The following is a 16,884-nucleotide window of genomic DNA, read 5'->3' as shown; positions in this document are numbered from 1 at the left end:
GTCTTAGGCTTAAGAAGCCGACAAGCCGTGCAACCTTCCTCTTTGTGATCGAGGGGCAAGCAGCGGTTACACCGTGAATGCTTGTCCTTCCAAGTAAACTTGCCCTTGCAAAGCGGGCAAAACCTAAAGGGTGTCCTCTCCATAGCCGAGGCAATAAATCGTGATAACCACCCCAAGGGAAAGGAAGGGGAAAAGGAAAGGCATTCTCAGAAAAGAACCAGAGATGTCCCACGACCCCCACTCTCCCTACTGTATATGGCCTGCGAGGCCAGGCCACATGTTCGGCAAGGCCGAAGGATCTCCTCCGCTCGTCCCCTCCGTCGAAGATCCTGCTCGGCGGAGACAGCTTCACAACAGATTCGAGGGGGGGGATCGATATGTTCTATATTAATATAGGAAAACGACCAAAGGTCGAGGAGATGAAATCTGCAATGTCTCTCGAGGAGCTCCGCGTAAAGGCGACCAGTAGCTGGGCGGAAAAAAACAATCTGAGGGACCTCGACGCGTGAAGGATTGTGGGTACAACGCACGTCACTATAGGGATAGTGTTTCAGACACGCCTTGTCGACGTCCCTTTTCGACTACGAAAAACAAAATGCAATACTCCGCAGTGACCACTGGATGTCGGACCTATGCACAGCATGTGATTCTAAGCAGATTAACAACATCAGAAACTTTCATTCCCCTATGTTCCACCTCACGTTGTTCTTTTCTTTTTATTTTATTCTTATTTGTATAGCGCACAACAGCCCTAAGGCATCGTGGCGCTTGTTACAGAGAATGAGCAATCTTAGTTACAGAGTTATACAGTTATAATTTGCATTTTATGACATTTACATTACGGTATACAATTTAAAAATGTACATTACAGTATACAGCAGCAGTCGGAGGCAGTAGAAGCAGTGTTAGGGAGAATTCTCATAAATGGCCGATTTCCCTTACCTAATGAGTCCCTCAGCAGCTTTGCTGGATTTCTAGGATTTATTTTTTTCACCTGGTAAGAGTGTGAGCCTTTTTCCCACTCTTACATGTGTTTTGCTGTGGGTGTTTTCACTTTGTGTGATCTTGGGCACTGGATCCTCACCTACTCCATGGCCTCATATTTTTCATGTGTCACCCAGCAACTTTAGTGCAGTGACACAGGGTTGTCTTTGAGACTTCCCCCTGACTTTCATTTTTCTGGTGCTGACTACTAGCCCCCAGAAAAGGTAAAGTTGCCATTAACTTTATTTTATTTACTTTAAACCACAGACCCAGTACGCCCCATCTTACATGGAGTATTGGAAATGGTTAATTCTTATACCTTTTTGTCTGTTTCTCTTGCAGCACTGTTTCGCTCCCTTTACATCAAGATTTGATTGGTGGTAGTGGTAACTACCCTAACCTTTCTGCCGTGGTTATCTTATATAACCATGGTATTGTTTTTGGCTATTATATTAGCCTCAAACATAAACCCGCTTGACCAAATACATTTTATTTTGGCTCCGGCTGGGTTTATTCGCCATTTCTTTTTGTTAAAGTCTTTCTCGTGTTTTACTCTGCGTGCCAAACCGGGGTTGAATCCTTTGTTCGCTGTCTTTTCACAGGCTTCTGCACAGAAGCCCTCCTTAAGGCGCCTGAAAGTCTGTGTAGTCAGGATGTGAGGGAGGGCTCTTAGGACCCCTGCCATGGGTTCCCTTGGTAACCCAAGTCGCACTCCTGTTTGATTGGCTGGGTGACTGTCCTTGCCAGGACAGCCACCTTGCTGTGTGATTGACAGCCAGGCTGTATGAATGGGGGAAAACTGCATAAAAAGCGGGTCTCTGGGACTGGAAAGGCAGAGTCGCCACTGGAATGAAAGAACCAACGAGAAGCTGACAGAAGAGGACCCCTACAACGACTGAACCGCCCGGTGAAGCCCTGCTGCAGGTCCGAGTCTTCAGAATCCAACGACAGAGAAGATCCTCCAGGAAACTCCTTCCCTTGAGCTGGTAGGACCAACCAGTTCACCCAAACTGCAAGCCAGGACCCCTCCTCTAGTCGAATTCGCTCTATAGAGCTACAGTGGGCCGGATAGCCAGGAAGGTTGGACCCTGCTTGGGTTTTAAGGAACGCACCTTTTATTTGTTGCTTTGCTCTGCTGCTGGTTTCTTCCCTGTGTAGTACTTCTTGTCAGTCCGACAGTCCCTTCAGGAACCGTGAGCCTACAGGAACTACCAGGAACGTCCGCCTCAGCTACAGCTTCCTTTCCGTTTTAAGGCAGTGTGCAATTCCGGTTCTTCGTTTCGTTCAGCCGGGGTGAAAGTGTTTGAAATCTTTCTCCAAACCGAGGGCTTGTCCTTCTCTTCTCTTTGAACTAACTTTTCTACCAACCAACCTCGTCCGGAATCTGTGGCACAAACTTTACTGCAAACTACCCTGAACTGTGTGATCTTGAGCAAAAGATTTTTGACCCATTGACTTTGGACCTAAGCCTTTTCTACCTGATTCTATCACTGTAGTTCCTCTTGTTCAATTGCCCCGAGTACTTACCCGTTGGTGTGATTTAATTTCTATTAACTTTGTCTTTCCCTCCCTGTTAAAAATATGAAACCACATATCCAGTAAGTAAGTACATTCTTTATTTCGGATTAAATGGAAAATCCATAAAAGATAAAACTATTAGGCACAAACTATTATGAACATTAAGACATAAGGCAATAATTCATTTAAATTCATTCATTTACAATATCACTTTCATAACACAATTTCACGCAAATAAACTGCCTAAAATCTTTACACAACTTTTTCAAAACCTAAAAGATAAAAACAGCAATTCATTTATAAAATCACATGTATAAATCAGGTTGACATTATCTGAAACCAAAATAAGGGCCTTTAACAAGCCTGGTGCATATAAAACCTTCTCATCTAGTATCATCACTTCTTCTTCTGATTGTGTGTACTTTGTATCTCCTTCCTTGTGTCACCAGGCTTTTCTTGTATATAGAGAAGTTCCAGGCTATAGCTGGCGAGGCTGCATTCAGCAAATAGTAAAGTGCTGGCATATGCTGAGTGTAGCCTCTTTATACAAACAAGGGTAGCAAATACTTTTTCCTCAGTTCCCAATATGCTGGACAAAACAATAAGAAATGTACTAAATCCTCATGCCCAGCCCAGGGCATTTAGATTCAAATTCCCAGCCCAATCTCTGACTTAGAACCTCACCCAACTCTAGATACCCAAAGCGCACCCTTGCAGCAGGTGCCCTTTGGTACTTCCAGTTTGACCAGACAAGATATTCCTTTATTTTATTTGACGATATTCTCATCAATTGCCTGTTCATTTATTTCAATAGCTCATGTCTCTCTCTGGCCTCATTTCCCCACTCCATTAGTTCCTTCATTAGGAGACAACACCTACCACTGTCCAGTAGTAAAGGGTCAATAGTCATACTACTAGCATTCACTTTCCCCAGCATTTTCTTTACATTTTCTAGCCCTCCGATTTTATTGGCACCCATTTTTGCTGAGAAGTCCTTTAACAATTTCTTTGTACACCCAGCCTTCGGGTTAGACCATACACACAACCTGCGCCTACAATGCTGCAAGGCCTATAGATCTTCTACATAGGCCAAGCCTAACTCTTAATGTAAGTCAAAATTGGGCGCTGACATGGGTAAACCCAAGAGAGATTCATGAAGCGATTTTCCTCTTTTTGCAGCATGTCATTATCTCCATATCCCCAAATCGCAGCAGCATATTTTATTGCCCCTATAATGTGAGCATTATAGATCTTTTCCACAATACAAAGCGGCTGGTGCTTCATAAATCTATAAATGCAGCCAATCGATTGTTTCATCACTAGGACTTGTTTCTGTACATGTGCATTCCTGATGAAATTCTCATTAAATCGAACCCAAAGATAATCAAAATGGTTCATTCTTGGGATAACCAACCCATCACGACATATTTTTGGGAACTTGAACGCTCTTTTAATCCCTAAACAAACCATTGCTGCTGATTTGGGAGTGTTAAAGTGCAGGTCCAAATCCCTTTATCAGAATCTGCAATGCTCTTGGGGTCCATGCAACGAGCACTGTATCATCGGCATAAATTAAAGCAGGAATCAACATATGTCCCAGTCTAGGTAGATCAGTAGTACACTCCAGTAAATTCTCCAAAAGCTTGCTGATATACAGGGAGAAGAGCAGGGGTGCCAAGACACACTCCTGTCTAACCCCTGACTCAATTGAAAACCAGGTTGTACAATGTCCCTCACTACCAGAACAAATGCAGGCCTCATGTTCCCTACGCAGAACCTCTAAGATGCCCAAGATGATAGCTGGGCAATCATATGACCTGAGCGTGTGCCGCAATTTGTTAAAGATTAACTTTATTGAAAACAGTGTTCAGGTCCATAAGTGCTAGACTGGTTCTTGTTTAATGCTCAGGGAATGGGCAATTATCATGTACAGATTTAAACACTGTTACATTGTCCCTAGTTTGGGCCTAAAGCCACATTTTATTTGTGATAGGATTTTGTAGATTGTAACCCACTCTTCCAATTTGGAGAGTATGCACTGCCAAACATTTTAAAGCTGGTATTCAAAAGGAATATAGGGTATTATTATTGTGGGCTTTTTTTGCAACCGTTATTTATAAATTGGGACCATGATTGGTCTTTGTGCATTACCTTGGTATAGAGTTTGTACTCAATATTGCATTAAATAACATTGTTAAAATTGATCCCCACATTTCACTACTATCTTGGTAAAACTCGACTGGCATTCCGTCACTGCCAGGGGCATGCCTTCATTTTGCATTTTGGATGGCTTTTATCACTGCTGCAAGTGATAAGTAGACTTCACCCTTGCATTACCCACATGCCTCACATTTTCCTGGGAACCATGTGCCACATTAGTCTCCCCACCTTGTGCTTGGTAAACCTTACTAAAGTGGTCTACCCATATGTGGTCTTGAATACCACACCCCAACCCTACTAACTGCTCGCGCTATACAGGGTGTCCATTAACTTCTTTCCATATATTTGATGAATCATTATTTTTGCTTGCTATCTCCAGCCTATCCCATGCTTGGTTGTCCAACTCTATCTTGTGTTTTCTAATCTGTTCTTTATATTTGGCCCTTCCCCGAACAATCTCCCTTTTAGATGACTTCATATTTTTAAGTAGGCTTAGTAGATTTGCCTTGGCCAATCTACACTCTTTATCATACCATCCCACCGTGGGTCCCTTTTTCACTTTAGGCGAACATCTTCCTATAAAAATCGTCTTGGATATTTCCCATCAGGTGCATAAAGGTTTGAACTTTTACCACAGGATTAGTATCCGGGTTCAACAATACCTCAATGAGAGCCATAATGTTCTTCACAACGTTTTCCCCAACATAACCTAACCTTTGTTGAATTATTACATCTCAGTCTTTTAGTAGTATTACCTTCACATGCAATTTCTTTGATATGTTCGAATTGGTTAGCTCTTGGAATAGTGCCCAGCCATTTGATGGTTAGCTCGATAGCATAATGATCACCATATAGCTCTTCCCTTACTTGGAAATTCTTTACCAGTCCCCATATATAGACAGAGACCAGAAAATAGTCTATAGTTGAACTTGCTCTCGTACTTCTGAGGATCACCCCACCAGGGATGTCTCCCTCAAATCTACCATTGGTTGATCTAAGTTCTACTTCCATTAACCAATGCCAAAATCGAAGCTCAGCACCACACCCCCTTATTCCTCATCTGCAGCGGCGGGACACCAAGTATCATATCTTCATCCTGATCAAAAAGATCTTCAATTGGTCCATTACCCATTTTTAAGTTAAAGTCACCTCCTCACACAATCATTAAATCTTTATCTCTTCTTTGTTGTCGTAAACTGTCAATCACCTCTTTCAGGGCTTCAATAGGTCCCAAACCATCTTTTTGTTGTTATTTGTTTATTGGCATTTTCATCTGATACAATAGGTAAACAGTGTTAAGTCACACATGCGCGCCAACTTATAGTGTATTTGACAAGTCAATAACCTTTCAACAGAAGGGAATTAGAAAGAGAGGGGGGGGTCAAAACAGGGAGGGAGAAAGAAAAGGAGAAGAGAAAAGAACAAAAACTTGATACGCAACTGGTTGAGCCAAAATAATGTTCATTCCATACTCAGAGATAACACAGCGGTCACTTTAGGGGATCAAATGTTATCTGACTGCAATTTGCTCAGTAGGGGGGAGCGCAGTTTGTTCTTCTGGTGACAAATACCAGGGGAAAGAGCTTGCACAGGTCTGGTCAGTTCTTTGGGGTAGTTCACGGAGGTTTATCATCTGAGGGGTAAAGGACAGAATTGACTGATGCTTTCCATGCTTCAAAAAGGAGCCCCACTTCTCCACCATGTGTATTCACAGCGTGTCCCCATGCTGTAGTTTCGGCTGCACAAAACATCTGCATTTCTTTTAGCAATATTTCAAACTGCGGGCCTTTACTCGATTTACAAGTCATGGCTATGCACCTCTTACCTAGTATACTGGCCAAGTCCATGAACCTAGAGATGCGTTTGTGCTTACTGGTCCTAGTGTACATTCCTAGTATGCATTCCTTGTGGGGTTCACTTATATCTGCTAATCCTTGCCTTTTCTCAGGTATGCTTAATTCTTGACCAGAACTTTTGTATCAGCGTACATTCCCACAGCATGTGCATTGAGTGGGCATTTTCTTGACCGCATATGGGGCAGTTAGGTGGTGCATCGTTCTTGAATGTAGCGACCCTAGCCGGGGTCATATGCGTGCAATGGAGCACATTGGCTTGAAACAGTCGAAATCTCGCATTGCGCGACAAATTCTTCACATAGCTGTGCCCCCACATCCACTGCTTATCTCCCACCACGTTTTAAGATTCATAAGGTCGGTGCAAGTGTTATCAATTAGGGCCCTGGACACCGGGATCTAGCCATCGTCCAAATCATACATGAGTGCAAACAATGCATTCTGCTGAGGTTCTGCAGGCCAGTCCAGCCAGGTGCGTTTAGCAAATTTGGTTACCCTCATATATCTCAGAAACTGCCCACTTGGGAGACCCTCTTTTTGGATAAGGTTTGAGAGTTCTCTATGTGTACCATTTTCATAAATGTCTCCCCAAGTTGCAATGCCCGACTCTTCCCAAAATCGGGCTGGCCTCAGCTCCTCCGTATCCCACTGCGTGTTAACTAGAATGGGGGCATTAGGAGTATAGGGGTGTTTAAGTTCCAGTATCTTTTTCATCCTTTGCCAGACATGTCTGCCCACTGTTAATAGGAATTGATAGGTTAAGCGCCCGCTCGCTGGGTGCCAAATCGCTTTCCGTAATAGCATAGGGCTGATCACGGCGTTAAGTAAACTATGTTATGTAGTGGCTTTGTCCGCTAGCCATTTGGCAATAAAGCTAAGGTGAGCCGCTAGATAATAATTTTCCAATCTTGGTAGCTGGAGACCACCTTGCTGAAAGGGGAGTGACAGTATGAGGGTCAATATTCTGTGCCTCCTCGGGCCCCATAAAAATGTTCTCAACATGGTCTCTAATTCTCAAAAGAAAGGGGCTGTGATGTAATAGACATTTGTAAATCCATACAGAAGCCGGGGTAAAATAATCATTTTCGTGATAGCCACCATGCCCAGAAGTGAAAGAGGCAGTCGGGACCAAAACACCATTCACCTCTTAACTCCCTCCACTGCTCTTAATGTATTTAAGGTATGTGTTTGTTCTGGGGTGTGAGCAACTCGTATGCCCAAGTACCGAAAGGAGTCGTGTTCCCACTTCAGTCCCCAGTGAAAGGTAGAAGTCAGCTTAGTGTTATTCAGCCCTGCTAGTGGAAATAAGCATGATTTATGTTTGTTGAAGGTAATCCTGATAACCTTGCACAGCCATCCAGTACCTCTAACACTATGGGTTATGGCGCAGTTGGCATAAGTAAAGTAGTACATCTACATCATCAGCGTACAACGAGAGTAAGTGTGTGGTGTCTCCTATGTGTATCCCGGCTTCATGGTACTCTTGTCAGAGGTACACCGCTATGGGTTCTAACGCAAGTATATAGAGCATCGGGTTCCTCTCTGCATGTCCCATTGCCTAGCTATGCATCACCAGGTTCTGACCTAGCGGAGGGGAAGTGTAAAGTATTTTGACCCATCTCCTAAAGAATGCTCCAAACCCAAAACCCTGCAGCGCAGCTTCTATCCACTCCCAATACACCAAATCAAAAGCTTTTATTGCAACTAATGATGCCACCACATATTGTTCTGGGCGCCCTTTTGTCTGATCAATTATATGCTGTAATCTGCGTAGAGTGTATTAGTGTTGCTATGCAACTATGCAGGCGAGAAGCGAGCATGGTAGTTAATATCTTAATTTCACAATTAAGCATAGCCAAGGGTTTGTAGGAATCGCATACATCGGGTTGTTTCCCAGGTTTGAGAATGGGGACTAACCATGTTTCGCACATTGTATTCGGGAGTTCCTCTTTTTCAAAGGTCTCCTCAAAGACCTTCAAACGTGTCAGGGCTAGTGTGGTTTGATATTATTTTATAAAACTCTGCCGGAAGGCCATCGCCTCCTGGGGTCTTACGCGAGGTCGAAGCGGTAATCGCTTCCTCCAGGTCCTGTAAGGTGAAGGGCTAGTCTGTAAGGTCACATTGACTGCAAGTGAGGCATGGAAGTTTAATTTGTGGAAAGTCCTCCGCTATGTCCTCAGGTGGTACATGGGTGCTGTGGCTGTATAATGTGGCATAATAGGTAGCAAATATGTCATTGATTGCAGTCTGTGCTCTCCAAGACTCTCCACATTCATCTCACAAAAGTGTAATCAGAGCTTTGGGATATTCCTTGCAGCACAGTCAGGCAAGAAATTTCCCAGATTTGTCCCCTCCGCGTGTGTGCGTGCCGTGCTGGCGACATAATCAAACTTTTATAATCCCTCCCAAATGGCTCGGCAGTCAGACCGAGCCTCCCCAAGGGCCAGCGGCCCACAGATGGTGCATGTGGTTGTAATGACCCCAGTTCCCCAACCTTGGTCTCCAAGACCTCGAACTCTGCTCTTAACTGTTTGTGGACTCCACCAGTCCCTGCAATAACTTCACCTCTACTAACCACTTTTAAAGTCTCCCAGACAGTCCCCCAATTTTTAATGCTGCCGATGTTTTCTTTCAAAAAGAGGTCTAATTTGTTGCTGAGTTGTTCTCGAAAGGCCAGGTCCAACATTGCGAACGTAGGCATGTGCCACGTCAGAACAAGGGTATGCAGTATTTCTCGGTTCCATGTCACAATAAGTGGGGAGTGATCTGATATGATGCAACCCATATACTCAGCACTTGCAAATTCCTGTAAATGGTCAGTGCTCGCGAAGATATAGGGCCTCATTACGACCGTGGCGGGCCGGAAATAACGGTGGCGGTAAACCCGACGCCACCGTTGTTTCCGGACCGCCTGATCCCGACCCCTGCAGGCGGGAGGTGATGTTCCCGCCAGGTCTGACCTCGCGGGTTTAACACCGCCCGCCTGCAGGCGGACGAGGAAACACCGGCAGCATTACAAGATGCTGCCGGTGTTTCCATGATCCCGATTCCCATTGAGTCCCATAGGACTCAATGGGAATGGGGATTTACACCATTCCGCCTCCGTGATTCCCGGAAAACCGGGGTTGTGATGCCCCGGTAATTCCGGGAATCACGGAGGCGGAATGGTAATACGAGTCCGGCGTTAACCAGGCGGTTTTACCGCCTCGGTTAACGCCGGACTCGTAATGAGGCCCATAGTCTAACCTAGTGTGCGAGGAGGAGTAATAAGAGTATTCTTTCAAACCCGGTTGGATTTCCTGCCAAAAATCCACTAAGGCCAGCTCTGTGAGAACAGTATTAAGTACTGTTGTGGCTGGGGAGGCCCGGCACCTGAGTGGTATGGAACCCTGCCTCAGATAAAAAAGGCATCTCTATAGGGGGTCATATGTGTGCTTTATGTTTGGATGTGTGCTGGTATAGCATGATTTGGAAAGTAGGAGTTGACTAGGACCAATGTATCGGCCCTCTGCATCCACTTCTTAATTTATTAGCTAGAATGGGAGCGAACCACTGACCCATACTCCTCTTGCACACTTGGAGTATGGAGACCCCTGCACTATGCCTCCCCAGCATTTTGCTATAGTCTCCTGTTCCGTAGCCATCAAATTGGTTTCTTGTAACAGGGCTATTGAGATCTCTTTACACTGAAGGTAAGATATGACTATTTCTGCATATATATGTGCCAAGGCCCTTCACATTCCATGTCATGATCTTAACCTGTGCCATATTCTACATATGATCCTTTAACTATCATGCCCTGGTACGCAGTGTCCCAGGGCACATCTGAATGCAGCAATATGAGTAATACTTCACGTGTATCATGTGTGATGCATGCATCTTTAGCCTTGTTATTGCGCAGTGGCCAAAATCGTGTGACCTCCAGTCTTGTGTAGCTAATCAAGCAATAAATAAAAATGAAATTAAATGAAATTTTATTTATATCGCACTCGTACACAAGTGTTTCACATTGGTTGGGTAAATCAGGTTGAACTTAAATAACCAACCCCCAGAACATGGGGCACCAACTATGCCCAAGAGATGAAGTCAGTTCGGGCCTGCCGTTGATTACTTCCTCTAGCAGGCACCGGTTTGTAAAGTCGACAAGTACCACTCGTCGACTGTCCGGATGGATTGGGGTGAATGCCATTGGAGCCCAGTGGGCTTGGTCACCAGCTCCGGCATAATAGCTGTAGTTTCCGCGGCACCTAGCGCAGGACATCATAGGCTGCCATGCAGTCTCGGATCAAATCTCCGATAAAGTTTGTGTCAGTGCTATCGGTGCCTCCATCACCAGAGGGCGCACTTGGCTTTTCTTTTCCAGGCGTCTCATCATGATGTGCTACGGTTACACTCCTTGGCAACTGCTGTCTTGGTAGCTCCAGTTTCCGCCTTCTGTTGTGTAGGATCATTGTATGTGTCCAGGTTGTTGTGTTCCAACCACATTGCCACTGCTTCTGGGCTCTTGAAAAATCTCAACCTCCCTTCTTCACTTTGAGTCTTGCTGGGTACATAAGCATATACCTAATCCCTTTTCTCTGCAACCTATCTTTTTAACTGAGATGAATCTATTTCGTTGCTGCTGCACTTAGGGGATATAGTTTGGGTAGATGGCTACATTCGAGCCACCTCGTATCACTCCACCGTCCCTAGAGAACTGTAGAAGCACCTCCCGGCCCCTGAAGTTCAATATTTTGGCTATTATAGGGCGAGGATGTGATCCGGGTGGTGGTCTCTTTTGTAGGGAATCGATGAGCCCTTCAACAGAAAAACCCTTTCGATAATTTGCCCGGTAAACCTCCTGCAGGAACAGATTTTCTATATAGGTCGTCGGGTCTCTACCGTCTGTGCCTTCCGGTATGCCAAGAACTCTGATGTTATTTTTGCAGGAGCGGCCTTCCGCATCTTCGCCTCTCTGCTCCAGGAAGCGGTTTTTAGATTCAAGAGTTTTCAGTTGGGTGGCGAGATCGGTGGTGGTAGCAGTAGTGTTTTTCAAAAGTTCTGCTGTATTCGTGACTCGCTCTGCTAAGTACCGCACATCTTGGCGTAAGAGTTGCACATCTATTTTGACCTCATCTATCTTGTGTTCTAGGGAGGTTCTTAATGCTGCAATTGCTGCAAGTACCTTGTCTTCCTGCAAAGCTGTACAGGCTCCACTGTCCGCTGCACTTGTTCCACTCCCTGCCGAGGTCAGTGCCTGTATCCTCCCGAGACCTGCAAAGGAGTCCATGATGATGGCCTTCTGTTTGTTCTTTGTTGATGGAATAGGGGCAGTTTTGGTGGCTTGGCATGCAGCGCCGTCTGCGTGTGCCTAAAATTGTAACTAATTAGTTGCGTTCTTGACTAAAAGCTCTGCTCCAGTAGGACCCTACTGAGCCGCTGTAAATCTATTGCGGTCTAAGCCTGCAGCGTCGACAATTGCCAGATTCAGCCACACTTCAATGTATTCATTTGCCTGTAGTACCACTCTGTAGTTGATGTCGCAATCAAGGTGCCCTCTCCGGATCCGTGTACGCTGATTAATTGCAACAGTGTGCAGGGCACGTGGGTTTAGTAGCCCTAGGGGTCAAGGCAGGTGCCTTATAGGACATTGGTGCATCAGTACAGGCGTTGATATGTTGTGCAGCTCCTCACCGTCATGAGGTCTGCTAGTCGCTGCCTCAGTTCGTTCCCTGCCCAGTTGCAGAAATGTTTTGTGACAAAAAGGGATTCTATTGCTATTCAACACTAAAGAAGAGCAGCATTTGCACTGCTGGTCACACTAGAATAATGGTCTAAGCTGAACCAAGTTGTCATCAACTACCTCCACAGGGGAGCCTGGAACTCAGTCAGGTGAGAGGTGCCAGGTCTTCGGGTTCCATCGCTGAAGATAACACCGGCGTGCAGCCGTGAATCCACCAGGGAGCGTGGAGCAATTACTCGCCAGGTCTCAACTAGCACTTTGGCTCCTTTGCTCAGTGACAATCAGCAGTCGCCTCTAGGGGAGTAGAAGTATGGTGCGGGTAAAAACCTGGCCATGCATACCAATAAGGGGCGCAGGTACCATGCAGAGAAGGGGGAGGCTCGTCTTTGTGGGTATGTTCACTGGTCACTCTTCCTTGCGTTTGCCGAATGGTATCTTTACCAGGAACTTTTTGCTTTCCTAGTACTCTGCATGGGTCGGCGCTGAGTTCCTGTCATGCGGGGCAGTGAAACCGTCAACTGCCTGAGGGGCAAGCAAGCTCCCAGGCCAAAGCTCTATCATATAAGTATGGTCTTCTTCCTCCAAAAGGTGGGGGGGAATAACTGTCCCCCAGCCAAAGCCTCTCATACAGCGACAACCCAGGCACTGACCTTTAGAGCGTCTGCTCTCTTGCACGTTTCAGCAGTCCCCTCGTAGCATACTGGCCATGTCCAGCATCCATGGCAGTGGGCAACCGCTGTCGGCTGCTCCGTTGCAGTCTCTAGGTCCGTGGGATTCGCCTGCCCAATGCCTGAGTAGGTTTTCAGCACCACGCCTCACATCAAAAGCACTGTCTCTTTGGGCGCTCCGGTGCAGGCGGATCTGCTGGCCTCTCACTCTCTCTGTTCGGATAGCGGTGCCTTCCGTGCCGGCAGTCTCCTCCATACCCACGCTCCCGCAGTGTCTGAGACCCAAAGGCCAACTTGGGTGAGTTGGTTGCAAGGAGGTGTATGCCGGTGCTGCACAGGGTCTGACTGCGCTTGTCCTCAAGTATCTGTAAAGTAGGTCAGGCCTGTTTTTTTAGCCCTTCAGTCCCCCGTTGCCCAGTCACTGAGAGCGTACTCCCACTCTGCTATTCCACATCTCTGCTGCATTCAAGTCTAGCCGCAAGTGCCAGCCGCCATTTTGTGTTCCTTTGTGCAATATACTGATCCGGATCTCCGTCGGCTTTAACAATCCGCAAACAAAAGCAAGAACACTCAGCACAATCCAGATGCTGGCGGTGAAGGTTGCTAATTGTGTTGTTCTGTCAGAGGGAGAAGTAAAAGCAGTGAGAATGCTGTGTTATAGGATCGTTGTCGGATAAATGCCGGAGCTCAGCTCAACCGCAGCCTTCCAGCATGAGCTCCAGGCCACCGTCCCAAACCATCTTTCACGGAGGCAGTATTATAGATATTAATAAAATACAGTGGGAGGCCCTCCAATGGATCAATTTGAGAACTTGGGTCAGCGTTTCCGTTTTCACTTTTCCTTCAATGATCTCACAAGCAAGTGAACCCTTAACCAAGATCGCCAGCATCTCCCTCTTGGCACCTTTTTTTGCCTTTACCTGATAAACCAAACACCCATCAAAGACCATCTCCTCTTCTTCACATATACAATAATCCTATTGTGAATTTCTGTAATTTTGCATCACATTCATAGAGTTGTGCCCTCCATTTATCAAACTTAAAGACTCATTTTCATTGCCATGGACCCAGGCTTCTAAATTAAACCAGGGATGTACTTGAACAACAAGTTTAAAGCAATCATTGTTCATATAGTGGATTTACCTTACTAGTTTTCAGCTTTTTCTTGGCAGGGTGGAGGAGCTGAGCAGTGGCCATTTTCTTAACTGTGCAGTAGTCCTTTTCCACGTAAAAATCCTCACCTGAAATGAGAAAACAGGAGAAATTGATTTATAGAGTGGTACAATTTCTGGAGTGCAATCCTTTCCTATTTCACTATGAGGGCTGACAGACTCTTCCAAATAAGGTGACTTATTTCCAGAATAACCAATGAAGGTATGTGATCCGGCTATGGAAGAATGTTATGGTGTAAGCACGGGGTAGAGAATCTCACCTATGCAAACAGTTTACACATACAAGAAACATAGCTAGTTGTAACAATTGAGTTCACCCACATATCATCATATATCTGCTTTTAACGTTTCACATGCACTGTTTCCTTTATGCCTTTGCTGTGGCCTGTGTAAACCCAACCTGTCAGCCTTTTGGAACCATTGCTCTCTCTAGAATTTTCACATGATGCAAGCTTCCAATGCCTTTTCTGTTCCCCAGTATTTATGTCAACTGTCTACCATTGTCCCTCTAATTATTTTGACATGGGATTATCCTTTTGCCTTTGAGGTCTCCAGGAAATGATGTTTCCAAAACTGGAATATCCTTCTGTGTGAGTGTTTATACTGCACCTCATAGGCCACTGCCTACTCTCTCCAAGTTTCTCTTTGGATAGCTCTACGGGTACAGGTTTGTGGCTTTTTACAACTCACTTGATATTGCTCAAATCCTAATCAGTTAGTTGCTTTCTGAGTTAGCTCACCCATCTTCCCAAGCCACTGACAAACACTTGCATAGCCATCCTCCCATTAGTTCCTTAATCCATTTTTTAATGTCCGGGTTTCTTTAAGACTTGTAGTGCTGCACTGCCCATTGTACATATCTTCTAATACCCTTCCATGCTAATAATACTGCATCCCCTCTCCACACTTCAGAAGTCTGCATCCAAAGTCCCTGCTCTACACACAATGCTAAAACCAGGGTCCACTGACTCTAGATGATCTGGTCTCCTGCCAATGACATTCTCCATGTTACTCCATGGCATCTAGGGCTCCCCTCACAAAACCTTTGAGCAATTGGTGGATATCACAGCCTTTGATCACTTCAGTTAAAAAAAACATTACACATAGTAGTGAATACTCTACTCCTAATCCATTGTTTTTCGTCCATACTAATTAGATATTGTTTTTTTATTTAAGGTGCATATGTAATTTACATAAAACTTTATACACTCATACGAAATATACATCTAAACAAATAATTACTCACCAATACTATTTTTATACAATAGAATATATCTAAATAGTATTCTTGATTATGTGATTTACTCACTCATTATCTCTTTTTAAAATCTTCAGTTTCAATTTCTCAATCTAAGAAATAAATTGACATCAACATTTCTTTAAATTCTTTCCTATAATTCCCTATTCCTAATTCAGACCAAGTTGTTGACTATTTATCCATTTTACCGAGAAACTTTCTGATGATAATGTTTCAAGGCTGTAAACAAAACTAAAATGTTTGATGCTAAAAGAATAAAGATTTAATGAAATTACATATAAATGTTTTGAAGATTGTTTTGCTCCTGAAGCTTCGTAAAATCAACAATTACAACGTTGTTTGAGAATATGTTGTGTGGTCCAGTCCAATAATCTCCATGGTTTCTAAGAGGGTCAGTATGAATTTAAAAAATAGGCATCGAGCAGCCATATCTGGAAACATTGTGACATAAGGCTGTGTGGCCCTATATTTTGAGAGGCATTTGTACTATTCCTGGGTTCAGGGCAGATTTGCTATTCTATACACATTTTTCTTTCAATACCACACATGGGTGTTACGCTTCATTGTTCTTATCTGAGCAGTCAGTGGGTCATTATGATTCCATTCAAATCTATTTTCTCAAAGAGATCTATGTTAGAAATTAGAAATTGGAATAACTGGGGTATTGTATCAGTATTTAGCGCTTTGCTAATAATTTCTAGTACTATATTTGGGCCTCATTACAAGCCTGGCGGTCTGGAAATAAGGATGCCGGTAGCAACATACCGGTACCCTTTCCGGACCGCTAAACTACGGGAGCACCAGCCCCGGCAAGCATAGAAACCTTGCCGGTGCTTTCGTGTCCCCATTGTCGTGGAGTCACATGGGACTCCAGGGGAATGGGGATTTACAGTTCCCCCCTGCCTTACATCCTAGGCCACCGGAGCTTGTTATATCCCAGTGGCACCGGAAACAGTGTTACAAGTTCGGCGGCAACCTGCCAACGTAATGAGGCTGTTTGTTTCCGAGATCAGAATTTATTCACATCTAATAAGTGGCAAGGAGGTTCCTCTTGGTAGCCCCAAACATGGACACCAGCATTTTCTTCAAGGCTATTGAACCTAAGCACTAGATTTGCAGTTGTGGTTTCTAGACTACAGAAGATGACAGGGATACAGATTTATTTGCACAACATTATGATAGGCTTAAGGGAAATCCCTGCGTATTCCCTATGAAAGCTCTGACACTTGCCACTGAAACCCCTCCACATCTCAAACATTTGTTTAACATTTGTATTTATGAAGCCATTTCTTTTAGAACCACTCCTAAATACTGATATTCTCCTAAATACTGATATTCAATGGTGAACTCGAACAGGAACCCCCCACAGTTGCATATGAATCGCAAATCAGCTCTCGATAGTCCATCACTTTAGTTTTTGTTAAATTGATCGTAAGTTGGTTATCAGTTGCAAAGGAAACAAGTGTATTCAATGCGGCTTGTAAGCCTTTCTCTGTGTGGTCAAACACTACTTCATCATCTGCGGATGATAGCTAGGAGATGTGAGGGT

General features: G+C 44.6%; 1 long non-coding RNA gene across 1 annotated transcript in view; it reads right to left on the bottom strand.

Annotated features, from left to right (window-relative positions):
• LOC138492255 (uncharacterized) overlaps positions 1–16,884 on the bottom strand; it is a 503,275-nt gene that overhangs the window by 333,290 nt on the left and 153,101 nt on the right. Inside the window, exon 2 of the long non-coding RNA XR_011276174.1 lies at positions 14,049–14,146. This is a non-coding gene — a long non-coding RNA (uncharacterized lncRNA). The remainder of the gene's footprint in view (positions 1–14,048; positions 14,147–16,884) is intronic.

Source organism: Ambystoma mexicanum, chromosome 10 (genome assembly GCF_040938575.1).
Source record: "Ambystoma mexicanum isolate Mex_15411 chromosome 10, UKY_AmexF1_1, whole genome shotgun sequence".
Lineage (NCBI taxonomy): Eukaryota > Metazoa > Chordata > Amphibia > Caudata > Ambystomatidae > Ambystoma > Ambystoma mexicanum.
Note: the sequence above shows the minus strand (reverse complement) of the source record. Positions and strands in the feature narration are given on the sequence as shown.